Source organism: Tenrec ecaudatus, unplaced genomic scaffold (genome assembly GCF_050624435.1).
Source record: "Tenrec ecaudatus isolate mTenEca1 unplaced genomic scaffold, mTenEca1.hap1 Scaffold_229, whole genome shotgun sequence".
Taxonomy (NCBI): domain Eukaryota; kingdom Metazoa; phylum Chordata; class Mammalia; order Afrosoricida; family Tenrecidae; genus Tenrec; species Tenrec ecaudatus.
This window is the reverse complement of record NW_027458501.1, coordinates 46,457-74,258: the sequence shown is the minus strand read 5'-3', so window position 1 is coordinate 74,258 and position 27,802 is coordinate 46,457. Positions and strand designations below refer to the sequence as shown.

General features: G+C 41.7%; 1 long non-coding RNA gene across 1 annotated transcript; it reads right to left on the bottom strand.

Annotated features, from left to right (window-relative positions):
- Nucleotides 1-27,436, bottom strand: LOC142436348 (uncharacterized). Its single transcript, XR_012781896.1, has 3 exons — nucleotides 27,374-27,436; nucleotides 26,714-26,791; nucleotides 1-50 (listed from the first exon to the last, which is right to left on the bottom strand). It is a non-coding gene; the product is annotated as an uncharacterized LOC142436348 (long non-coding RNA).
- Between the last annotated feature and the right edge of the window lie 366 nt (nucleotides 27,437-27,802).

Here is a 27,802-nt window from a genome sequence, read left to right as displayed (position 1 = left end):
TGTAGGCCTTCCAGCGCAGCCTGCAACTCATCATTGCGGTCCTGCAGGTCCTATAAGCAGAGTAGAGATGGCCCTGCAATCCCCATGCTACACAGCAAGGCCCAAGGAACAATGCAGCACCGCAGGGTCTGCAGGATGCCCAGTGGAAAGGAAATTCAATTCCTGACAGCAAACATGTAACATTCAAACTATAAGTTTCCAACTATGCAGTGAGTTAAACATGACAGGGATAATTCAGCTTTCTTAAATCCTACATCGCCTTCTATCACTAGAATCATTGCAGGGGCTAAATTTTTTTTTAAAGTGAAGTGAATGTGGAGGAGAAATGCAGATCACCAACACCTGACTCAACAGGAATGTGTGCAAGTCCACCACAGTGATGGGGTGTGGGCAAGAAAAGCAACTCACTGGTGTCCTTTCTCCAGAGGGTTCTGCAGCTTTGACTGTCAAGGCGTTGCCATCATCTTAAAACAAAATGCCACCCAGCAGAGCAGAAGGGCCACATGGATGGCTGAGGCCCAATGAGGCACATAGAGTGGGGGCTGCAGGACAGACAGGCAATGCTGGGAGGCTGCCCTGAATCTGCACCTGGCTGCAGTGGTCTGTCTGCACAGGAGTTGAGGAAATGCACTGTAAAAAGCACACTTGGTTGCCAGGGTTTAGAGGCGAATCTCCCAAGACACAGCTCTCACTTGTAGATTTAAGGGTAAGAAGGCAAGAAGTGCCTGTCTGTGGGACTATCGTGGTGTGAAGTCTCTTGGCATGGCTCTTCTGTCTAGGTCTTTGTGATTCCCATTGATGATTAGGTGGGACTTTGCAAATAGGGCATGTCTAACACAAAACAGAGTGGACTGGTTCATTTTCGTTGCCACTTCCCTGGCCATAGGGATGTGTTATCTTAGAACAGGAACAGAGAGGAATCCCATGAACTTAAGGGATAAAGAACTACCAGTGGAGAACAAATGAGATCTCTGTCTAAAGACAAGAGGAACCAGAGGCTGTGAAACAGAAATTACTGGACAGACTGAAAGAACAAGGCAAAGTCAGAGGCTGAGGCAAGGAGACACGAGACAGAATTGAAGAGCAACACAGAGACTAAGGACTAGAGAAAGACTTGATTGAGGCGAGATGATACTGTGGACCAATGACTGTATCCTTAGTGTTTTCTGATCTTGGCTTGTAGTAACCCATTAAGTTCTCTAAAAAGCTCCCTTAATTGTGAGTATTGCCTGTGAGCTCTGTGCGACCAGTGCAATGGATTATAGAACACAGCACAAAAGTAGAATGCTGTGGAAGAAACAGTTACTATCAGAAAAGGGTAAAGAATGATGGAGGGTGGAGGCATGCCTGATCTCTATTTCGTGGCAATCGGCCTTGATTGATGGAGCTACGTAGGATTCTTCTCCTTGATGTAGCCAGAGGTCAGCTGTGCACTCCATGCGGTTTACTCAGGGACCCTAGATCCCTTCGTGAAGGAATGTGAGGTGTGTGGTCACTTTCCCTTTTGTGCACCTGGGGATGGGGGACTTGGGACTCTTCAGACCTAATGAATACGGCAGCAGTGCTCCCAGGGACTATAGGAGTATGATTCTACCTGGTTTCTCCTTTAGGAAACGTACTCTGGAGGGACACTAGACATTGAACTGTGAAGAAGCCCAAACTGGCCCATCAGGCAGCCACATGGTAAGCGAGCTTTCAGACATTTCTGGTCTAGCCAGTAAGGTGTGTAGCTGAGGCCCTGGCATCATAGGGCAGAGAAGAAACATGTTTGTTATGCTATGTCTGAGTTCTTTCCCACAAAATATAAAATCTATGAGCATATTTAATTGCTATTTTAAGCCATTAAGTGTTGGCGATAATTTCTTATGGAGCCATAGTAACTGGAATAACATGTATGAGTGAGCCACAAATAACTCATGGAAATAGGATTAAAAGGTAAAGGAATTTTCCATGAATTTTTGAAGCCATTTTTCTGTAATTTACAAAGGTAAATTACAGTCTCTTGAGGGGGAAAATATATTAATTTTAAGTGGGAGAGAAAAAAAAGTTCTCACAAAAATCTGTTAAGAAATGGATGGTAGAGACTTCCAGGAAGATGGCGACTGAGTAACACATAGCAGAGGAACTCCACAGAAATCTGTGCAGGAGAGTCACTAAGAGGGAAATTCCACACCGCCAGGTCGCAGAAGGAGCATCAGAAAGATAAGTAGGCAGAGATCCAATAGGTTTTAAGGAGCTGGGTCTTTTGGCTTACCACAATGGAGGCCAGCTAGGGTTTGACCTTAGCCTAAGGTGGCCAGACGTACCGCTTTTTAAACATTTTTTCTCGTGTCTATGGTGTTTTTAAAAAGTCCCAATTTTTGGAAAGAATGGACAACAAGTGAGGGTATGTACGGTTTTCGGCTGCCATGTGGCAATTTCACCAGGATATGAGTTTTATCAATGGTGTCCCGCTATACCAATGTTAAAATCTGGTCACCTTACCTTGGCCCGGCCACTGTCTTGGCTGGAGCCAGGATCATTTGTAGCCAACACAGGGGCTTTATCTCAACACAGCGACAGTTTGACACCATCTCAGGGCAGGGATTAAACCCCTCCAGCCCCATGGTCAAGGATCAGGTTCATTTATATTGATGCTTCAGTTTCCCTCTCTTCTCTCTATTCCCCCCTATCCCCCTGTCTCAGTGGGCTGTTTTTTTCCTTCTCTTTTTCTCTTCCCCTTTCTCTCACACAGCACTGCCAACATCCTGACCACTACCCTTAGCCTAGGGCATTAATGCCTGCACTCAACCCTGCTGGGCGAGCTCCTCCCTCTGCAGCATAACCGGAAGCTGGGAAAGCCCACCCACACTCCAACAGGGGATATCCTGCCCAACTTCTTCCCTGGAAAAGCCCACCTGCCGGTCCTCTGTAGTGCTTAAGACATGGCTGGAGAAATTCGGCACCCCTTCTTTGGGGGAAATCCTGCCTGTGTGCCTTGGGGAGCTCCTATCCATCCTCTGTGGTCCCACGTTACTGAGGGAGCTTCCTCCCGCCTGCTGTAGTGCCTCACAGACTAAGAAAGCTTATCAAACACTCACCAGCTTTCCACGGAGCAGTGGGAACCTCTGCCTAACCTATGCAGTGATCTACCTGATCAGGGAAATTCCGCCCACCATTCACGGTGCTCTATACCAAAGCAGGCAACCAACCAGATTTCTGTGACACTCTTGTTGCAGCGGGCACCTTTGCATGCCACCTGTGGCAACCCAAGCCGTCATGGGCCACACCATCATGGATTCTTGTGAGATCACCCAGTAAAGCACCATCCTCGTGGATCCACAACAACCCAACCAGCATCTCCGGAGAGGCCCATCCAACTTGTTGACTAGGGAAAGAGTGAAGCCACAGGAGGATAAAGTGGTTGGCTAATTCCATAGTGAAATTAGCTGTAGCAGTTCGAAGAAGCTTTCCTACGAGTCTCCCAGAGAGAGCCAGTGCTCTTTGACTCCCTGAAAAATGGCACCTGGCTCCTCTAAAACAAACAGCAATCAGGCCCAATGACCTCAACAAAAAAACATGAGAAACAAACTTCAATGGCAGAGATGCCCTGAACCGAACGACATGCATAGAAGAAGCAGATATTTATCTGCCACATAAAGAATTTTTCAGAATACTTCTTGCAGTAATACAGGATATGAGAAAAGCAATACAGAAAAAAGATGAAATGAAAGAGGAGATTAAGTCCATACACCAAAGGGAAATACAAGAGATCAGGGAAGAGATAACAAAAACTAGTAGCAGACACGCAGACCTCGAGAATCGACTGGAGGAGGCAGATAATTGCACCAGTGACCTAGAGGACAGCCAAGGAGACTTTAAATGCGAACAAAAATCTAATAAGATCATTAGTGAAGCTGAAGAGAACCTAAAAGCTAGGTCTGATGCTATGAAGTGGAACAACATTAGAATTATTGGATTACCAGAGGAAGACACCACAAAGAAGTCAACTGCAACAGAGAGGAAATTCTTGGAGGAAAACTTCCCGAGCTTAATGAATGAAAACCTGGCAACCATTCAGGAAGCTGAAAGAACACCAGTCAGATTGAAACCCAAGAAGAAATCAAGGCACATCATACTTACTATCCAACTTTGAGGAAAAGGAGAAAATCATGAGAAGAGCTAGGGAAAAACAAGCAATCACATAGTTTCCCAAATAAGAATATGCTCAGACCTATCATGTTTCCCCAAAAGTCAGACATCCCCCCAAAATAAGACCTACTTACAGTTTTGCCTCGGGCTGAAATATAAGGCATCTCCCAAAAATAAGACCTCCCCAAAAATCAGCACCCCCGAAGCTACCGTAACTCTGGACTCTGGATCATAGTGGTGGGCACCACCACGCAGCTCACTATTGGCTGCAGCGCAGTCAGAGCAGACAGGTAGTACGAGGTCTCTTTTAATAAAACAATAAACGTGTACCACATTCTTCTCCATGGAAAATAAGATATCCCCTGAAAATAAGACCTAGTGCATCTTTGGGAGCAAAAATTAATATAAGACACTGTCTTATTTTCGGGGAAACAGGGTATCAGAGAACACTATGAAGAAGAGGAGAGAGTTGTTGAGCAACATTGCAAAAATTGAAGGAAAATAATGCAAACCCAAGAATACTCTACACAGCCAAATTACTGATCAAGATAGATGAAGAAGTAATTGTCTTGTTAGAGAAGGAAAAACTCAAAGAATACATTAGAAGAAACCCAGCCTGGATCCTTGTCGATCCAGTATAGGCAGAAGAACAGCACTCACCAAGCATAAGTAAGAGACTGCCACAGAGAACAACCTCACCCAGAGGGAAACAAAGAGAAAACAGCCCCCAAGATAGCATTGGATTAAGGGTGAAAAGAAGTCAAGAATGAAACACACACACACACACACACACACACACTACATTAAAAAGAAAGGGAGGTGGGAAAACACCCAACACAAAAGGTGTAAGATGACATCACAGAGTCCACGGATGGAAATAATACCCCTGAATATCTATGAACTAAACTCAGGCATTAAAAGACTGAGGCTAGCAGACTAGTTTAGACTAGTTTAGAAATACAACTAATCAATCTGCTGCCAACAGGAGACACATGTCAAGACTACAAACAAAACTAGGCTGAGAATCAAATGCTGGAGAAAAACATACCAAAGAAACAGCAATTAAAAAAAAACCAAGGGTTGCAATCATAATCTTGGATAAAACTGACCTCAAAGTGCAAACCATAAAAAGAGATGAGGAACGCTATATAATGCTCGAGGGAACAGTAGGCAAAGAACCACTAAGCATTGTAAACATATTCCCCAAATGACAGACCTGCTGAATACGTCAAACAAATGCTTCAAAATATGAAAAAGGAAGTCACAGCCTCAACAATTATAGTAGGTGACTTCAATACACCACTCTCTGAGAAAGAAATATCACAGGGAAAGAAACTCAAGGAGGCCAGAGATCTAAACACTACAATTAGTCAATTTGACCTGATATATATTTACAGAGCTTTTCATGAAAATACAAAATATTTCACATTCTTTTCAAGCCCACATAGCACATATTCGAAGATAGACCACATGCTGGGGCATAAGTCAAATCTGCATAAATTTAAGCACATTGATATCATATAGACTTCTCTCACTGACCACTGTGCCATAAGGCTGGAAATTAGCAAAAGGAAGATGAATAAAACAAGGCAAACAATTGGAGGATGAATAACTCTCTACTGAAAAAGGAGTGTGTACTGGCTCAGATCATAGATGAAATTAGGAAATTTCTAGAAACCAATGAGAATGAGAATAAGACGTACCAAAACTTATGGGACACAGCAAAGGCAGTTATCAGAGGAAGTTTCATAGCAATACATGCACACCTGAGAAAGGAAGAAAGCCATATGATTGATATGCTGGCACAAAATTTACAGCAACTAGGGCTGAGTCAACAGCACAATCGTGCTAATAGCAAAAGAAAAGAAATAATAAAAATCAGGGCTGAGATTTAGGAGAGGGAAAATAAGAAAACTATAGAAAAAATTAATGCTGCTAAAAGTTGGTTCTTTGAAAAGATAAACAGAATCAACATATCGTGGGTAAACCTAACCAAAGAAAGACGGGAACAAATTTCAATAGCAAGAATGAGGGATGAAAGAGGGGACATTACAACAGACTCTAATGAATTCAAAATGATAATTAAAGAGTATTACGAAGGACTGTATTCCAATGAATTCAACAACTTGGAAGACATGGTCAAATTTTGAAAAACAATCCCTCCCTCGAATTTCCCAGAGGAACATCAAGAATGTCAATAGACCCATAGCAATAGAAGAAATAGACAAGGATATCAAGGGATTACCAACCCCAAATTCCCTGGACCAGATGGCTTCACAGGACAATTCTACCAAGCATTTAGGGAAGAAATGACACCAATCCTACACAAAATCTTCCAGAACATAGAAAAGACGGCAACCTCTTGAAGCAAGTATAAATATGATACCCAAACAGGGCAGGAATCCTACAAGAATTGAGAACTACAGACCAATATTCTTAATGAACACAGATGCAAAAATTGTTAACAAAATACTTGCCAATAGAATACAAATGTATATAAAACGAATACCATATATATTTGAATATAAGCCGACCTGAGTATAAGCCTAGGTACCTAGTTTTTACCTGGGAAACTAGAAAAACTGATGACTTGAGTATAAGCCTAGGGTGGGAAATGCAGGATGTGAATTAACACAGAGACCAGAGGGGAGAGACGGAGCGCAGCCACGGACACATCCTGACCAGTTCAGCTGCCAGCGTAAGTGAATCACTATGGGTGCTTCTGCAAATTGGAGCCTTCCACGTCATAGGATGGCTCTGATTGGTTAGATGTGAGTAACAAACATTCAAAGCCCTGCAGTATCAGTGGGGCTTTGAATGAACAGAGAAGGAACGACAATCACCTGTGAGATATTACACCTCGTATAAGTTAAACCCCAGTTTTTCAGCACATTTTTTGTGCTGAAAAATTCAGCTTATACACGAGTATATATGGTAATTCACCATGACCAAGCAAGATTCATACCAGGGATAGTTCAACATACGAAAGACCATTAGTATCATGTGCCACATTGACATGAAAAACTCTAAGAACCACATGATAATATTGATAGATGTGGAAAAAGCATTCGACAACATCCAACACCAATTCCTTTTTAAGACACGTCAGGAGATAGGAATGGAAGGACAATTCCTCAAGACAATACAAGCTATATATGAAGAACCAACAGCCAACATGGTAGTCAATGCAGAAAAGAGGAACACAATTCCACAGAAAAAGGGTCCAGACAAGGATGCCCCTTGTCCCCACTCTTATTTAACATCGTACTGGAGGTTTTAGCTCGCAGCATAAGGCAAAGGAGAGACATCAAAGGTATTCGTCTGGGGAAGGAAGAGGTAAAACTATCGTTATATGTAGATGACATGATTTTATAAATGGAAAATCCCAAAAGATCCAAAAGGGGCAGAGTGGCAGGATACAAGATCAACAAACAGAAGTCCACTGGACTGCTGTACATATCAGCTAAAATAACAGAAGAGGAGGTCAAAAAGGTGGTACCCATCACAATAGCCAAGCACAAATTAAAATATCTAGGGAAATAGCAGACTAAAAGAACAAAAGATTTATATGAGGAAAACTATGGAACACTATTACAAGAAACCAAGAGTGATTCAACAAATGGGAGAATATCCCATTTTTGTCGATCAGAAGACTCAATATAGTAAAGATGTCAGTTCTCTCCTAGGCACTATATAACTTTAATGCAATCCTGAGAGAATTACCCTCATCTTTCTTGAAAGAAATGGAAAAACTGATTACCAAATTCATATGGAGAGGGAAGAAGCCCAGAATTAGCAGAGACTCCCTAAGAAGGACACAGTGGGAGGGCTTGCTTTACCTGACTTTAGCATATATTATAATGCCATCATGGTCAAAACTGGGAGGTATTGGTATAATGACAGATACTTAGACTACTGGAAAAGAACTGAAAACCCAGAAATAAAATCATCAGCATACAGACAACTCACTTTTGATAAAGCCCCCAAAATATCAAAAGCAGGTACCCTCTTTAACAAGCGGTGTTGGAAAAAATGGATATCTACCTGCAGAAAAATGAAGCATGACCCTTATCTGACTCCATGCACAAGAATAAACTCAAGGTAAATCACAGACCTTGAGGTAAAACTGCAAACTATTAGGTCCATCAATAAGGGAACTGGGACCAATCTGAGAATTTTGGCACTGGGAATACATGGGATAGCAGAAACAGGGAAGGACACAAATGCACATGAGTCACAAATTGACATGTGGGATACACTGAAGATAAAACATCTGTGTACATCAAAATAATTCACCAAGAGAGTAATAAGAGAGCCCACGGACTGGGAAAACATCTTTAGCCTGACACATCAGACAAAGGCCTTATTACTAAAATCTACAATACTCTGCTAGTTTCCAAAGAGAAAAAAACTAATTGCCCACCGAGGAGGTGGGCAAAGGACCTGAACAGCAGTTCCACAAGGGTACAAATCCGAATGCAAGGAGTTGGAAACAACCCAAATTTCCACCAACAAATGATTGGATTAAAAAACAGTGGTATATACATACAATGGATTACTACACATCACTAAAAAGCAGTGATGACAAATACTAAGAGGACGCCTGGCCCTCCCACCAGAAGAACTTATTTCAAAAGACGGCATTGAATCTGCAGCTCCAGGAGAGGGACATATCTGATGGGAGCACATGGGTGATGATGAAGGGGGAGGAGGAGAAAGTGGAGCACATCCTGGCCCACCAGGTCTTGAGGACGATTATCCCGATTAGAGCAGCCAGTCCACAGAGAGGACCACATGGCCAGCCCCACTATGAGACATGATGCCCCTCACTGACCCATAGCTCTACCGGGGACAACACTGGAGACACAGTGTGGGAACTACGCCTGATCTGATCCCGCCACACCGAGGCAAAACACTAAGGGGGTGCAACAGAATAGCAAGGGAATGGAACGGCGAGGTCCTCAGGGAATGATGAAGGTGGACTTTGGGGCTAGGGTGTGGTACCCCAATTGATTGAACTGGAAAACACTCCTAAAGGCCAACACACAATCCTTGAACTAACTACAAACTTTTCTTTCTTGTGCTTTTTTTTGTCATTGATTTATTGTTGTTGGTTGGTTGTATATTGTTCCTTGGTATTTTTATGTCTTGTTTTTGTGCATGTTATTATCTCCGCTGGTCTTTCTAAATAAGATAGGCTGGATGAACAATCTGGAGGATAAAACAACAGGACCGACAGTTCAGGAGGGACATAGGAGAGGTGGGGGAAAAGGTAGTGGTGTTAACAAACCCAGGGACAAGGGAACAAGTGATCTAAATCAGTGGTGAGGAGGGGCTGGGAGGCCTGGTAGGGCATGATCAAGGGTAATGTAACAAAGAGGATTTGCTGAAACCCTGGTCGGGACTGAGCATGATAGTGGGACAGAAGGAAAGTCAAGGGAAATAGAGGAAAGAGCTAGGAGACAAAGGGCATTTATAGAGGTTTAGATAAAGACATGTATATATGCAAATATATTTATATATGAGGATGGGTAAATAGATCTATGTGCATATATTTATACGTTTAGTATTAAGGTAGCAGAAGGACATTGGGCCTCCACTCAAGTACTCCCTTAATGCAAGAATACTTTCTTCTATTAAATTGACATTCTGTGATGCTGACCTTTTCAACGCAACTGCTGAAGACAAAGCGGGTGCATAAGCAAATGTGGTGAATAAAGCTGATGGTGCCCGGCTATCAAAAGATATAACGTCTGGGGTCTTAAAGGATTGAAGATAAACAAGTGGTCATCTAGCTCTGAAGCAACAAAGCCCACATGGAAGACGCACACCAGCTTGTGTGATCACAAGGTGCCAAAGGGATCAGTTATCAGGCATCAAAGAACAAAAAATCATAACATTTTGTGCTTGCCTCCATGATATGATCGCTGAAGACAAATGGGTGCATAAGCAAATGTGGCAAAGAAAGCTGATGGTGCCCGGATATCAAAAGGTATAGCGTCTGGTGTCTTAAAGGCAAACAATCAGCCACTTAGCTCAGAAGCAACAAAGCCCACATGGAAGAACCACACCATCCTGTGCGATCACAAGGTGTTGAAGGGATCAGGTATCAGGCATCATCAGAACAAAAAATCTTACCATAGTGAATGAGGTGGGGGGGCGGGGTGCAGATTGGAGATCCAAAACCCATTTGTCAGTCACCGGAATCCCCTTGCAGAGGGGTGTAGGGGAGGAGGCGAGCCAGTCAAGGTGTGATGTAGCAACAATGAAAAATACAACTTTCCTCTAGTTCCTAAATGCTTCATCCTCCTGCACTATCATGATCTGATTTCTACCTTGCAAGTCTGGCTAGACCAGAGGATGTACACTGGTGCAGATAGGAACCAGAAACATAGGGAATCCAGGGTGGATGATCTCTTCAGGTCCAGTGGTGAGAGTGGCACTACTAGAAGCGTAGAGGGAGAGTAGGTTGGAAGGGAGGAATCGATTTCAATGATCTGCATTTGACCTTGTTACTAGGGGGTGGACAACAGAAAAGTGGGTGAAGGGAGATGTCGGACAAGGCAAGATATGACAAAATAATAATTTATAAATTATCCAGGGTTCATGAGGGAGGGGGAAGCGGGGATGGAGGGGACAAAATGAGGACCTGATGCCAAGGGCTTAAGTGGAGAGGAAATGTTTTGAGAATGATGAGGGCAATGAATGTACAAATGTGCTCTACACAACTGATGTATGTATGAATTGTGATAAGAGTTGTGTGAACTCCTAATAAAACAATTAGGCCTCCACTTACTCAATGCAAGAACACTTTGTTCTATTAAATTGGCATTCCAGGATGCATACATTCCCGACATGATTGCTGAAGAAAAATGTGTGCATAAGCAAATGTGGTGAAGAAGGCTGATGGTACGTGGCTATCAAAGCGTCTGGGATCTTAAAGCGTTGAAGATAAACAAGCGGCCATCTAGCTGAGAAGCATCAAAGCCAACATGGAAGAAGCACACAGCCTGTCTGACCACAAGGTGCAGAAGGGACTGGTTATCAGACATGAAAGAACTAAAAATCATATCAATGGGTGCCCACCTCCCTGATACGATCAATGAAGACAAACGTGTGTGTAAGCAAATGTAGTGAAGAAAAGTGATGGTGCCCAGCTACCAAAAGATATAGCGTCTGTGTTCTTAAAGGTTCTAAGATAAACAAGTGGCCATCTAGCTCAAAAGCAATAAAGCCCACATGGAAGAAACACACCAGCCTGTGTGACCACGAGCTGTCGAAGGGATCAGGTTTCAAGCATCAAGGAACAAAAGATCATATCATTGAAAATGTGGGTGAGTGCAGAGTGGAGACTCAAAGCCCATTGGTAGCCAATCGGACACCCCTTAGTGAAGGGTTGTGGGGAAGAGATGAACCAGTCAGAGTGCAGGGTAGCAGCGATGAAACATATAACTTTCCTCTAGTTCTTAAATACTTCCTCTCCTCCACTATCATGATCCCAATTCTACCTTACAAATCTGGCTAGACCAGAGGATGTACATTGGTACAGATAGCAACTGGAAACACAGGGAATCCAGGACAGATGACTCATTCAGGACCAGTGGTGAGAGTGGCGATGCCTGGAGGATGGAGAGAATGTGGGGTGGATAGGGGGAACTGATTACAAGAATCTACATATAGTCTCCTCCCTGGGGGAGGGACAGTTGAGAAGAAGGCGGTGGGAGACATCGGACAGTGTAGTATATGACAAAATAATCATAATTTATTAATGATGAAGGGTTCATGAGGTAGGGGACAGTGGGGAGGGAGGGGGAAAATAAGCAGCAGATATTAAGGGCTCAAATAGAAGGCAAATGTTTTGAGGATGATGATGGCAACAAATGTACATATGTTCTTGACACAATGGATCAAGAATATATTGTGATAAGAATTCTATGAGCCCCCAATAAAATGATTAAAAAAATAAGAAAAAAAGTAATGATGAATGCATGAAGCACATTGGAAAGAATTGGAGGAAATTATACTAAGCGAAGTAAGCCAAGCAGAAAATGAGAAGTACTATATGAGTCTGATGAGGAAAGCTTAAAAAAAAAAAGTGCAAAACGGGCTTAGGGAAAAAACTATTGTATATAAACATTCCTGGGTTCAGGTTCAGGGAGTATGGCAGGGACCAGACCAAATCCAGGAATACATATGGTAGACAACTAAAAAGGAAGGGGAAAGAGAGAAAAAACAAAAACAAATGAGTAGTTGGGGAACAGGGCACTAACTCCCCCAAGGGGAGTGTATTATTCATATCTTCTCAGGGAAAGAGGGACCAGACTACAAAGCGGTGCTCTAAGATGTGAATGCAACATACTGGCATGAAGCAGGGAACCAGTAGAGGGGTCTGAGAGACAGGCCCCAATCCCAACTATGTGGACAACAACCCCTGCCCCCTGAAGAATTTACCTTAGGGGCAGCACTGAAGCTACAGCTCAGGGAGAGGGACATGTCTGATCAGAGCACACAGGAGCAAATGAGGGGGGAGGAAGAGAGAGTGGAGCACATCCTGGCCCACCAAGACTTGAAGATGATATCCCTGCTCAGAGCAGCCAATAGCTAGAGAGGGCCATATGGTCAACCCCACTATGAGACATGACATCCCTCACTGGCCCATAGCCCTATAGGGGACAACACTGGATACACAGTGAGGGAATTATGCCTGATCAGACCCCACCACACCGAGGCAAAACACTAAAGGCGTGCAACAGAACAGCAAGGGGAGCAGAGCAAGGACGTCTCGAGGGAATACCAAAAATAGACTTTGGGGCCATGGTGTGGCACTCCATCAGACTCCACCAGAAAACACTCCTAAATGTCAATAGACCTTGAACTATTTTCTTGTTTGTTGCTTTGTTTTGCTCTGTCTTGGTTTGTGCATAGTATTATCTCTGCAGGTCTGTCTAGATAAAAGAGTCTGGATAAACAATCTGGAGGAGAAAACAACAGGACCGAAGGTTCCAGGGGACATAGTAGAGGGAGAGGTGGGGGAAAGGAAGTGGTGTTAATAAATCCCAGGGACAATGGAATAACAAGTGATCCAAAATCAGTGATGAGGAGGGTGTAAAAGGCCTGGTAGGGCTTGTTCAAGGGTAATGTAACTGAGAGGAATTACTGAAACCCAAATGAAGGCTGAGCATGATAGTGGGACAAGATAAAAGTAAAAGGAAATAGAGGAAAGAACTAGAAGGCAAAGGACATTTATAGAGGTCTAAATACAGGCATGTACATATGCAAACATATTTATATATGACAATGGGGAAATAATCGATCTATGTGCATATATTTATAGTATTAACGTAGCAGATGGACATTGGGCCTCTACTCAAGTACTCCCTCAATGCAAGAACACTTGTTCTATTAAACTGGCATTCCATAAGGCTCACCTTCCCAACACGATCGCTGAAGACAACACAGGTGCGTAAGCAAATGTGGTGAAGAAAGCTGGTAGTGCCTGGCTATCAAAAGATATAGCACCTAGGGTCTTAATGGCTTAAAAATAAAGAGGCCATTTAGCTGAGAAGCAATAAATCCCACATGGAAGAAGCACACTACCCTGTGTGATCATGAGATGTTGATGGGTTCAGGTATCAGGCATCAAAGAACAAAAATATTATTATCACTGTGAATGAGGGGCAGTGCAGAGTGGGGATCCAAAGCCCATCTGTAGGCAAGTGGAGATCCCCTCACAGAAGGGTCGCAGGGAGGAGATGAGCAAGTCAAGGTGCTGTGTAGCAATGATGAAACATACAACTTTACTCTAGTTTCAATGCTTCCTCCTCCCCACTATCATCATCCCAATTCTACCTTACAAATCCAGCTAGACCAAAGGATGTATACTGGTACACACAGGAACTGGAAACAGAGGCAATCCAGGACAGATGACCCTCTCAGGACCAGTGGTGAGAGCGGCGAAACAGGGAGGGTGGAGGGACGGAGGGGTAGAAAGCAGGAACTGATCACAAGGATCTACATATAACCACCCCCTGGGGGACAGACAACAGAAATGTGGGTGAAGGAAGATGCTGGACAGTGTAAGACATGGCAAAATAATAATAATTTATAAATTTATCAAGGATTCATGAGGGAGAAGGGTTAGGAGGGAGGGGAAAAAGGAGGAGCTGATACCAAGGGCTCAAGCAGAAAGAAATATTTTGAGAATGATGATGGCAAGAAATGTACAAATGTGCTTGACACAATGGATGTACGTATGGATTGTGATAAATGTTGTACGAGCCCTCAGTAAAATGATTAAAAAAATAAAAAGCAATGGATGGTAATTAAAATAGGAAAAATCCCACAAAGAATGGTGTCTTGCTAGGCACCCGGTTGAGTAGTACTACCAATCCCATGGGTGTCAGGGTAGAACTGTGCTTCACAGGGTTTTCAATGGTGATTTTTCAGAAGTAGATCACCAGGTCTTTCTTTCAATATCCCTTTCAATGTGGGTGGACTCAAACTGCCAGCCTCGCAGTCGGCAGTGGGATGCGTCAACTGTGTGCACTTGCAGCTCATTTCCCTTTCCACTGGGCAGCACGGATCTTGGAAGCAGCATCCACAGTCATATTTATCTGGTGGCCTGCTTCTTGTGTGGTTCTTCTTATATTCCAAATAGGTATTCTGAAAATGTCCACTGCTGATAACAAGTTGATTCTGACTCACAACGACCATATAGGGCAGAGAACTACTTCTTTCGGTTTTTGAGGTGGAAAATCTTTACAGGAACAGACGGCTTCATCTCGCTCCCACAGACTGGCTGATGGGTTTGAACGACTGACCTAGATTTTAACAGCACCCAAACATAGCCACTAAGTACCACTAGGACTCCTTTAGACACATCCCTACCACTCAGCAGTGTGAGAAAGCTGATGCCTGATATACAACGAGTCGAAGTCTCTCTGTCTTGAGATTTAGTAACACAAAACCTAGGAGCATAGTCCATTACAACTGGTAGAGATGTGTGGAGCCTGAGCTGGAGCAGCAGGGCCTTAGCACGTCTACTTGGTGGCTCTCTGGAAGGATGGAAGTCAGACTACTGTTTTTAAGTTATCACTTGCTTAAGTGGGTGGCTGTGGATGTTGAAGGTGATAAGGAATCTGGGGAAAGTCTTGTGAAGTAGCAAGTCCACTAAGGTCTATCACAGCATTAAGAACAAAGGACTCTGGGTTTCTTACAGAGGCCACAGAAAGCCATTATGGTGTCCAGCAAAATACACAGCAGAAAAAAGTATCAAACCATAGATAGCGGGTTACCATCTTATATTTCCTTTTATCAAAGGCAGCCTCACCAGGAAAATCAAGATGGACAGTTGGGAAAAAAAAGAAAAAGCTGAAATGATGCTTAAAGAGAAAGAACATTTGATAAATCCATTGTAGTGTCCACAATAGCAGTAAAAACTGCCACTGAAAGCGATCTGACTAAAATCTTATATTTGCCAAGGGCAGCCTCATCGAGAAAACAAAGATTACCAGCTGAGAGAAAGAGAAAGAAAGTTAAAATGATAGCTAAATTGGAGGAAAATTCAGCGACAAAGGGAAGAAGCATGGTTGTTGTGCTTTGCAATATGCATTGTAAATTACAGTGAAACTTTACGCTAAAATTTGGAAAAGAATGGGCGCTACGCAGGGGGAAAGGTCATGCTATTTCTCCTTCTGTAGAATGAGTGTAAGACACTGAGTTCAGCCAACAAGCAAGGATATCCCTGTAGCAATGAGCCCATCTGGTAACCTAATCGACCTCAAGAATCATTCTCTTGTCAAATGAACCGGCAGTCATTGGAGAAATGGCAGATTCTGGGGTAAATGGCAGCAATGTACAAGGTAAATCTGGAGTATCTCAGGAACCACGTAATAAAACAACCAAAACAATGATGGTGCAGTGCAAAAACTTAGCAGATAGGTTGACCTGTCTGGCACAATTTGAACACCAGAAATCTAAGCACAGTAATGAATTATAAACCTTTGGTAATAAATCGGAAATTCTTTAATTCCATAACAACAGGTAAAAACCCACTGCCTTCAAGTTGATTCTGACTGTTCGTGTCCCTATGGGAAGAGTAAAACTGCTCCCCATGGTTTCTTGGTTTCTTTTTTTACCCTAGAGTTCTGAGAGCGTACATGTTTATGGGAGCAATAGCTTGATCTTTCCCCTACAGAGAAAGATGGATGTGAATTGCTGACTTGTGGTTAGCAGTATCACACCAATCTGCACCACCAGGGCTCCTTATACCAATATGTGACACACGCCAACCGATAGATGGCATCGCCCTACTTTAATTAAAAAGGAAACAACAGAAAAGCACTAAGTCAAGGCATTTCTTTGAAACAGGGAAGAAGAGTCCCAAATAACCAGAAGCCTTGGGAATTTGGCAATACCAGACCAGCCCTACATGTACTTAAGGAAGTTTTCTAAATGGAAAGGAAAGAACATTAATCAAACACTCAAATGTACACAAAGGGGGAGGAAGGAGTCAGACAGAGATCTCAGAAAATAAGTACATATTACGACTACTGGATGTAGGGTGTACATTACTGTCACTGGAGGTTCACCAACAGAAAAAGGAGAGGGAACAGTAAACCAGGAATACTTAATATTTCACATTCATTGTTGATTGCATGCTAAATGTTACTGTAATTGCATGTTGTATAGTATAATATTTGTAGTAACCACTAAGAGAATATGTAAAGAGGAATTAAAGCTCATAACAAAAGATGCTAAATACAAAAAATAACAGGAAAATTGATAAAAAGAGAAACCAGATAAAAGAAACTCAAAACCCAATTAGCTAAAAGAATGAAGAAAATGTAAATAGCCAAAATATTGACACAAAAGGCAGAGTGATAGACTGGATAAAAAACATGATTCATCTTTTGTTACCTACACAAAACACACATTCACATTAGGACACAAACTGACTGAAAATAAAGGATGGAAAAAATGTTCCGTGCAACCAGCACCCAAAAAAAGGAGTGTGGTCATACTGATAAAGGCTATTACATAATAAAAGGGCTAATACTTCAAGAAGATACAACAATTATTAGCATATATTCACCTAACCTGTCCAAAAACATGACACAAACACTAATATCAAAGAAAAAAAATTACAGTGCCGCTATTAATATTTGTAGATTTGAAACCTTCAATTTCAGTTCTCGACAGAACATTTAAAAAGTGAATCAATAAGGACATTAAGAACATAAAGAAAATCATAAGCCAATTTAACTTAGAACACTCCATCCATCATCAGCAGACATTTTCACAGGATAATTTTTCCAGAACCAACTACAGATTAGGCCACAAATCTCAAGTTTTAAAACATTAAAATCATACAAAGCATACTTTCTGACCATAATGGTATGAAGTAAGAAATCAATCACAGGAAGAATAAAAATGAATAATTATTATTATACCAAAATTAAATATTGTACGACTAGAAAACAATTTCTCTATGTAAAAAATTAAAAGTGAAATAAAAATATACTTGGTATCAAATATAAAGGAAAGCACAACATACCAAATCCTTTGGGACACAGCACAAACCATTCTCAGAGGGAAATTCATAGCAATACATGCCCATATTTAAAAAGATGGATGAAAATCAATTGTTTAAATGAAAACTTGAACAAAAAGGAAAGGAAGAGCAAGAGGCCAAAGATACTAGCTGAAATGAATAATAAATACCAGTGAGAAAGAAATGCAATAGAATACAGTTAAACAACAGAAAAAAATCAATCAAACCAGAAGTTGGTTCTTTGAAAAGGATCACTGAAACAAACTACTGGATATACTGGGGGGGGGGGGGTGGAGGGCAAATAATCAAAAGAAATGAATCTGGAGACAACACAACATATTCATTGAATAAAGAATCATAACACTATGAAAAAGAACTGCAACAGATTTGAAAGTGCAGATGAATGGGACAAATTCCTGAAAATATACGACATACCTAAACTAATATGAATAGAAATAGGTTTAAGCAGAGTAATTATGAAATAAGCAATTCAGAATGTGATTAACCCCCTGCTCCACCCCTTCAAAAAAGGCCAAAAATATATATAAAAAGAAAAGTCAATGGCAAGATGGCTTCACTGGGATATTTCATAAAAAATTCAGAAGTGCTGACACCAGTTCTATAGAAACTTTTAAAAACATTAAAGAAAGGGGACTAGAACATGTCCAACTGAACACATACACACAGGTAGATCCTTATGTAACAACCAGGATAGACTAGGCCCTAAGAAAAGACAGGTGGCCTGTGATCTCAGACAATGGCTTGAAAGTGAAGTAAAAGGAGGCTTCCATATATCAGAGACTGTGGGAGCAAGCAGAGAAGGGAAGGAAAGAGCAGGTCCACTGAAGAGGCGCCCAGTGGTCTCCTGCTACCCATCTGTAGCTCCATTCTGCACTGCTGGCTACAGCAACCCAGCTCCACTCCTCAAAGACTATCATTGTGAGCAGGGTCCAAAGCTTCACGTGTAATAAGCACGCAGGTCCCATGTGGCTTCCAGCTCTCCAAGCAAGCTGGCCTGCACAGTTCCCGGAGCATAGGTCCCAAAGGACCAGCCTAGGCTATCCCAAGGACAAACTTGGCACCATGATGGTTTTCCTGAAGATTGCCTGTGCTTTGACGGACTATGTTAAGAAGCTCTTGGCCTTAGGGAAGAATACACTCAAGTACAGTGTTCCTCCCCCTCCCAACTTTTCTTAGTACAGCCTTTTACTGCCCAAAGCCTTTTTTCCCTCCCCCGTCCCTCTTCTATTATTCATTTCTGGCACTACTCAACAAAGTCATCGACTCCCACAAAATCTAGCAGCCCTCCCAACCGTAATACCCGGCCACGATGCTGCAGTTGCAGCAGTCACTCCTGATTCATCAGAAGAAGGATTAACAAATGAACAACACTCAGATCTCAAGGAATTTTCTTAAAAAGAACAGGCTCTGAAACTATCATAAATTGAATTCAGAAAAATGTTGTCATGTACTTTCAACAAAGAGTTTGCGAGAACAATGGTCAGAATAGAAAAGCTAGATATCTTCAACAAAAACCTCTAAAAAGAAATGCAGAAAATATTAAGATAAGAGAATTAGGCAACAATTTAGAAGAACAGAGTAAGAGAATTGAAGAAATGGAAAGCTGAATTGGTGAGTTTGAAGGCATATCTCTTAACTCCAATTTATGAGTGATACAATCAGCTAAAAGAACAAAAGAATCTGAAGAAAACATAAGAATGAAGTGGGATTCTATCCATATAAGAAATTCCGGAATAATACTTCCTTAACAGAACAGAGGAGGAGAAAATAATTCTCCAGGAAGCAGAGAGAACCCAAAACACCACAGATCCCAAAAGAAAACACTGGAACATATTGTCGTTGAAATTTCCAAGACAGAAACAATTAGCAGGCTGAGAACAGCTTGGAAAAATTGTTTTAATTCATTTACAAAAACTCTTTTATTGGCATATGACTCACATGTCATACAATAGCTCAATTATATTAAGATAAATTGTAATAATCATTATCACCACAATCAATTTTAGAACATTTTTTCTTTATTGTATTCATGTTATTTCCCCCAACCTCCCCTGCCATAGCCCCCAAAACCATTGTCTATATAGATTTAGTTATCCTGGATTTCATATACAGAAAAATGTATTTTTAAAAGCCTAACAACAATAACAAAGAAAACAGATTAAAAAAGCTCTAGAAAAGAAAGCAGAGGTTAAAAGAACTGGAATATATTTAAAATGAGTCAAAAGGGAGATGTATAAATTTTAACTTAAATACATCTGTAATAACCAATTTTACAATGTTATCTGTCTGATAACAGGGCTGTTCACATCCCATGGCTCTGGTCAGAGAGGATTCCCCAGAGCTTGCAAATGTTATCCACAACCTTAAAACCAGGTGTTCATAATTGAAGCTGATATCATTCCCTCCTTCAGATTTGAATTTCATGAGTTAAAATCCTAGGATGTTACAGGCTGGTGTGCTTCTTCCACATGGACTTAGTTGATCCCTCACTTAGATGGCTGTTTAAGACCAGCTTTTAAGACCCCAGAGGCTATTTTTTTCTGATAGGTGGGCACCATCTAGTTTCTTCATTACACTTTTCTATAGCATTCATGTCTTGAGTGATTTCTTCATGAGGACGAGCATCAAATAAGGCAATTTCATAAGAACTAATTGTACTTAGATTGAGGCTAGAATTAAGTGCAAGCTCAAAATCCATTCACATATTTATGGTTCATCTGGCTCTGGTTCACCTCAGAGATATAATTGTTATTTTCTGTTAGAGAACATTATCAATCATCCCCTTGGGCATAAGGCAATTTTATTGATAGTGTAGTTAATTTAGCCAATGGTATAGAATTTAAAACAAAAATATGTCTTGTAAATTTAAATTTTATGTTTTCTTCCCATTGTCTCTCTTTTGTTGCCTTTAATAGATATTTTTATTAATTTATTTCTATTACCATCCTTTTTGTCTTTTTTCTCATATTTTTCTGTGTTACCAATGTTCTTAGGAACCAAGACACCGCTCCTCTATCTGTCTCTAGGTGGGTCCGCCCACATGCAGATACACCCACATGTGAGTACCGTGAGTGAACATTGTTACCCATGCTGCACCATGCTTTAAGACAAAATTTCATTTATTTGTCAACAGAAATAAATATTTCAAACAAAACAAAACTGTAAACCAATATCCCTTATGAATATAGGGGCAAAATCTCAAAATCCTGGCCAACAGAATCCAACAATCTATCAAAAAGCTAAGCAAAAGAACCACAGCAGGTGAGATTGGTTCCAGGGATGCAAAGATGGTTTGAAATGAGAAAAATAATGAATGTGATCTACCATATAAAAAAGAAAAACAACCACATGAGCATTTCAATTGATTCAGAAAAGGTATTTGATAATATCTAACAGCCATTCTAGATACAAATACTAAAAAATAGGATTCGAAGGGAAATTCTCAATGAAATCAGGGACATATATGAAAAACCAACTGCCAGCATCTTACTCAATAGGGAGAAACTGAAAGCACTCATTCCTCTTTCAGATGGAAATACATAACAATGCTCCTTATTAACACTCTTATTCAACATTGTACTGGAAGTTAGCCAGAGCTATCAGGACACAAAAAGAAGTTTCAAAAATCCAAATGGGCAAAGAAGTAAAACTATCACTATTTGCAGATGATCTGATTCTATACATAGAAGGCACCAAAGGCTCAACAAAAATATTGCTAGAAAATATAAAAAGATTTGGCAACATGGCAGGAAACAAAATTGACATATAATAATCAACAGGATTCTTGCATACTAACAAAGATAACTCCGGAAAAGAAAACAAGGAATCAATACCATTTACAATAACCACATAAAGATGAGTCTCTTTAACAAATGGTGCAGGAAAAATTGGATTTCGACTTGCAGAATAATTAAATAAGACTAATGCCCCACACCCCCACAAAAACATATAATATGGATCAAATATCTAAAAATAAATACCAGAAAATCAATGAGAAAACATGGACAAACTTAAGAGTCCTATTGCAGGGGATACACAAAATGTCAAATATTAATGAAGGATACACACGTAACAGAAGACAAAATTGAAGTCTGGGACTTAAGAAAAGTAAAACAAAAACTTCATCAAAAAAGTAAAAATGTTATCTACAGATTAGGAAAAAGATTTTGGCAATGATATACGTAATTGAAACACTTCAATAAGAAAAAGATGAATAGGTCTGTGTGGCAAGATGGTGATGGAGTAGCATTCCAGAGGGACTCTGCAGAAATCAGTGGAGGAGAGTCACTGAGAGGGAAATATCACTCTTCTGGGTCACAGGCAGAGCATCTTAAAGATGAGCAGACACTAGGTCTTGAAGAGCTGTGGGGTTTGGGCTACTACTGTAGAGGTTGGCTATGGCTTAGCCTTTCCCCTGCCACAGTCTCGGCTGGATCTGAGCTCTCTTGGCCAGCACAAAGGCTTAACTTCAACACAACCACAGCTTACTGCTGCCTTTCAGCAGGGTTTAAACCCCTCCAGCCCCACAGTCAGGTGACTGGGGCTGTTATTTCTCTCTCCCTTCTTCCACAGTCTAATTGGCCTCGGTACCCACCACCTGGTCTTTTTTCTTTCTTGTCTTTCCTTTCACATGTCACTGCTGGGCTCCAGGTCACTGCTCTTTACCTAGAGCAACTGCATCCATCCTCCACTCAGCTGGGGCAGCTCCTGCCCACTTGCCCTCTGTAGCCTTACAAGCAGCTGGGGAAATCTTGCCTGTCTTCTGCCACACCTCAAATGGGGGAATCTCCCCTTAAAACATCTAGGAGAACTCCCATCAACCCTCCAAAGCCCTGTAAGCAGATGATGGAAATCCCAACCACCCTCCACGGTGCACCATGTGGCTGGGAGGGTCCCTGGGCCCCTCCCCGTCCTCTGTGGTCCCACATGGCTGAGGGAACTTCCTCCTACTTGCTGCCGTGCTTTACACAACTTAAGACAGCTCTGTGTGAGCCCTCTCCAGTGTGCCATACTGCTGTGGGAGCATCTGTGTGACCTATATGGGAGATCTTGCTACTAGAACAATTCCGTCTGTTATCTGCAGTGCTCTACACTAAAGTGGGCACACCCATCAACACTATGTGGCAATCCCGCTGCAGGAAGCACCCCCGCACTTCCCCTGAGGTGTTCCAAGCCGCTGTGGGCCACACCACCATGGCTTCCTGTAAGATCATCCAGTGCAGTGTCATCCTCCCCAGTCCACAATCACCCAACCAGAGTCCCATGAGAGGACCATCCAACGTAACCTCTAAATAACAGGATACGGGTTGGCTAGGTAAGGAGTAAAACCACAGGAGGAAAAAGTGGTAGCCTGACCTAGTACATTTAGCTGCAGGCAGTTCAATGACGCACTCCAATGAGTTTTCCAAAGTAGGAGACCAGTGCTTGTTGACTTTCTGAAAAATGGCACCAGGCTCTTCTAAAACAACACAACACAAACAGCAACCAGCCACAAAAACCTCAATGAAAAAACAGGAGAAACAAAAGGCAATGCCAGAAGTCCTGAACATAATGACATGTATAGTAGAAGCAGACATTGATCTGCAAACAGAAAGCAATCTTCAGGATTTCTGCTTGGAGTTATACAGAATATGAGGGAAGCAATATAAAAAAAGGATGAAATGATAGAGGAGATAAAGGCCACGCACCAAAGGGAAATAAAAGACCTCAGGGACAAGATAACCAAATCCAGTAGTGAATTCACAGACTTCTCCAAAAGACTTGATGAGGCAGAGAATTGCACCAGTGGCCTAGAGGATAAACAGGCAGACTTCAGCAAATGGGAAAGGCAGTTAGCCAAGATAATCAAAGAAACTGAAGAAAAGCTGAGAGCCATGTTTGATGCTATGAAGAACAACATCTGAATAATTGAACTACCTGAACAAGGCACAACAAAAGAGTCAATGGCATAATAAATAGTGTAGAAATTCTTAGGGGAAAACTTCTCCAGATTAATAAATGAAAACTAGGCAACTATTCAGGAGGCCAAAATAACACCAGCTGGACTGAATTCCCAAGAAGAAATCACCAAGGCATATAACAGCTATTCTATCCAACTTAGAGGAAAAGGACAGCCTCATAAGAGCAGCAAGGGAAAATAGAAACAGTTACCTATAAAGGAACTCAAACAAGAGTCTGTTGAGACCAATCAGCGGACACTGTGAAGAGGAGAAATTGAAGAAAATAACACAAACCCAAGAATACTCTATCCAGCCAAATTATCAAGATAGATGGAGAAGTTAGAGTCTTCCCAGACAGGAAAAACTCAAAGACTACGATAAAAGAAACTAGCCCTACAAAAGATCCTTATCTAACCGGTATGGGCAGAAAAACATCACTCACCAAACAAAAACAAGAGACTGCCACATAAAACAACTCCACCCAGATGTAAACAAAGAGTAAACAGCCCCCAAGATAACAGTGGCAAAGAAAGGCAGAATGAACCACACACAAATGCACAACACACTGATAAGAAAGGGAGGTAGGAAAACATTCAACACAAAAGGTACAAGATGACATAACAGAGTCCACAGCTGGATATAATAACCCTGAATAACAATGGACAGAACTCAGCCAATAAAAGGCAGAGGTTAGCAGCCTGACTTAGAAAACACAACCCCTTGGGCTGCTACCTATAGGATACACATCTTATGATTACAGACAAAAATAGGCTGAGAATCAAAGGCTGGAGAAAAATATACCAAGAAAACGGCCATTCAAAAAAAAGCAAAGGTTGCAATCCTAACCTCAGATTGTAAAAATAGTTCCCAAGGTACAAGCCATAACAAGACATAAGGGGTAGGGGCACTATATAATGTTCAAGGGAACAGTAGATGAAGAACCAGTGAACATAATAAATATATTCATGTTCAACGCGACGTCCACAAAATTTATCAAACACTCCAAAAGATGATAAAAGAAATCACAGGCTAACAATTATAGTAGGTGACCTTAATACACCATTCTCTGAGAAAGATCACAAGGAAAGAAGCTTAACAAGGAGGCAACAGATCTAAACATTATGATTAAATGACTTGACCTGATAGATATTTTCAGAACGCTCCACCAAAATGCAAAAACACCCTCATATTCTTTTTAAGCCCCCCATGGCACATACTCAAAGATAGACCACATGCTGGGACATAAGTTGAATCTGTGTAAATTCAAACATAAAGAGACCATACCGACTTCTCTCTCCGACCACTATAACATAAGGCTGAAAATCGACAGAAGGATGATGAAGAAAACAAGGGAAAAAATTGTAAGAAAAATAACTCTCTTTTGCAAAAGGAGTGGTTACTGGCTCAGAAAGATATGAAATTAGAAAATTTCTAGAAACCAATGAGAATACAGTTACCAAAACCTTTGAGACAGCAAAGGCCGCTATCAGAGAAAGTCTGATAGTAATATGTAAGCACATGAAAAAGAAAGAGACGTATGATTGATGTGCTGACACAAAACTTACACCAATTAGAGCAGTCAGCAGAATAATCCTACAAATTGCAAAAGAAAAATAAAAAGGGCTGAGATTCATGAAAGGGAAAACAAGAAAATTATGGAAAAAAGAAATGCAGCTAAAAGCTGGTTCTTTGAAAGGATTAACAGAATCAAAAGACCATGGAAAACCTAACCAAAGAAAGGAAGGAACAAATTTCAATAGCAAGGATGAGGAATGAAACAAGGGACATTACAATGAACCCTAATAAAATCAAAAGGGTAATTGCACAGTACTATGAAGGACTGTACTCCAATGAGTTCAACAGCTTCTCACTCCCCGCTATCACGACCTCAGTGCCGCTTCCCAATCTAGACTAGACGGGAGCATGCGCATAGGCATAGGCAAGAGATAAAACTCACGACACATGGAACCAGGAACAGGAATGGGAATAGAGACAACAAAAGGGTAGGGGGAAGGGGGCGAAGTGGGGAGAGAGGAGACACCAATAGCAATGAATAGCATATAATCCCGTACCCCCAGTCAGGGGGGAGAACAACAGAAACTAGAAGGGAAGGGAGATGGCGGTCGGAGTAAGATTTGAAAATAATTAACAATCTACAATGTATCAAGGGGCCACGAGGGTTGGGGTTGGGGGAGGAGAAGGGAGAGAAAAAAAGAGGAGCTGATCCCAAGGGCTCCATGGAAAGTAAATGTCTATAAAAGAAAGACAGAATATATGTACGGATATGTCAGATACAATTGATGTATAGATTGTAACAAGAGTTGTAAGAGCCCCCAATAAAATGATTAAAAAACACCCACACAACAACTTTGTTTTTAAAGAAAGATATACAGTAGAAGAATAGCAGCCGTCAAGTCTGGAGCACTGGGCCTGGTTTCATGGGACATTCTTGTGGCTATAACATGAGGCCACTTTTAGATATCAAGTTGACCTTCCACACGCAGCAAGTAGACGTCATCAAATTAGAGGCTTTTCAGCAGAATCAAGGCTAAACGTAGAAGCCCGGTCTCTTCAAGAAGATACTCTCAGTGGTCTCCTCTTTCAACCTCCAAAAGGAGGGCCTGAACATGGCCTGCTCAAACCTCAGCCACTCTCATAGCCATCAGCTAGGTTGAGCTACACAGACACTGGTCACCTACAGTTCTGTCCATTCTAATGGTTGAACACCACCCTCTTAGCAGGTACAATGAGACAAGAAGTAGAGTTCTTTGGACTTTTTTGCACAAGAGGTCTAGAGACCTGCTGATGCAGCCAGAGGGTCATGCTTTTAGAGAAAACCCTAAGTTCCCCATAAGCTTTGACCCTGCCCCAGTGTAGAAATGGTTGGGGAAGAGGATGGGAATGAGCAAAGGTGAAGGTTTGGGTACCAACAACCAAAATGCTGGCATGTAAGACCCAATACAAGATTAATATGTGACTGCTCACAGCAGTCAAAAGAGTGAGTGCAGTAGAGCTGAGGATGGTGAGGGAACCCCCCCGGCCCAGCCCCCCAAACTTCCCTGGCACATACCCTGCACTTGAATTCATACTCCTTCAGGATCGCCATGAACTGTTCTTGAGAGAAGAGTGCAGTGCCATCTGGTTCCAGCTGATGTCAGACCCAGAAAGAAAGCAACAATACAGAGAATGGTAAGGCAGGTCCTCTTGGGCCAGGTTCCTGGGGCCACCTCCTCACTTTCCTTCTGGGAATCTAACTTCTACTTTCCAGTAGCTCTAGAAAAAAGCATCCAGTCTACCTACTTTCAAACTTGTTTAAAAGGTCTTGCCACCAACAGCGTTTTCTTAGGACCCGGAGCCTGTGGTGGCTGGGATGCACTTCTGCCTTGTCTCTGGTGCAACTTCTCCCTTCCCAGCAACGTCCTTAGGGTAGATGACATATGATGGCACCACGCTCTAAGTGCTCCTTTGGCCTCTCTGGCTAATCCCAAGTACTATTAGTGGGTCCTGGCTTTATCAGTACAGAGGCCATACTACGCGGGGTAGCACTAGGTCACAGTGACTTGTCATGAAAAGGGGAAAGAAAAAGATATTATATAGATTTCTCTCCATTACAGGATTTTTGTAAGGAAAAAAACCAAAGTTCTATCACCCAAGTATCATTTTCAAGACATGGCCCACACTACTGACCATGATTCTAGTTGAAAGACTCAGAATAAGCAGAAGCACTTGCCTTGTCCTTCAGCACAAACTCAAGGTCATTCTGCAGTTTCAGCACCAGCTTCTCTGAATCTGACTACTTTTCCACAACTTCAAAGATCTCCTTCTGCAATCGACTGTTTTCCTAAAAGATTCAGGCCAGTGGTTTAATAGCTATATAACGCAAGCAATGACGCAATGGTAAGTTTCTCACCTTTCCATAAGGGAGAGGTGTTACAGGGAGGCAAGCTGCTTTTCCTTGAAAGAGTTCCTGTAGTGGTGGAGGGTGTGAGGGCAGCTGTGTTGAAGTGAAATTACTTGGAATGGCTTTTCTATTCATGTCTTTGTAACTCCCACCAAATTTTGGGGCCATATCAAGCAAATAGGGTATGTGAAATGCTAACTGAGGGAATTTGTTGGTTTTCCCATTGCACTGTGTATATAAGAGTGAATGATAACAGTT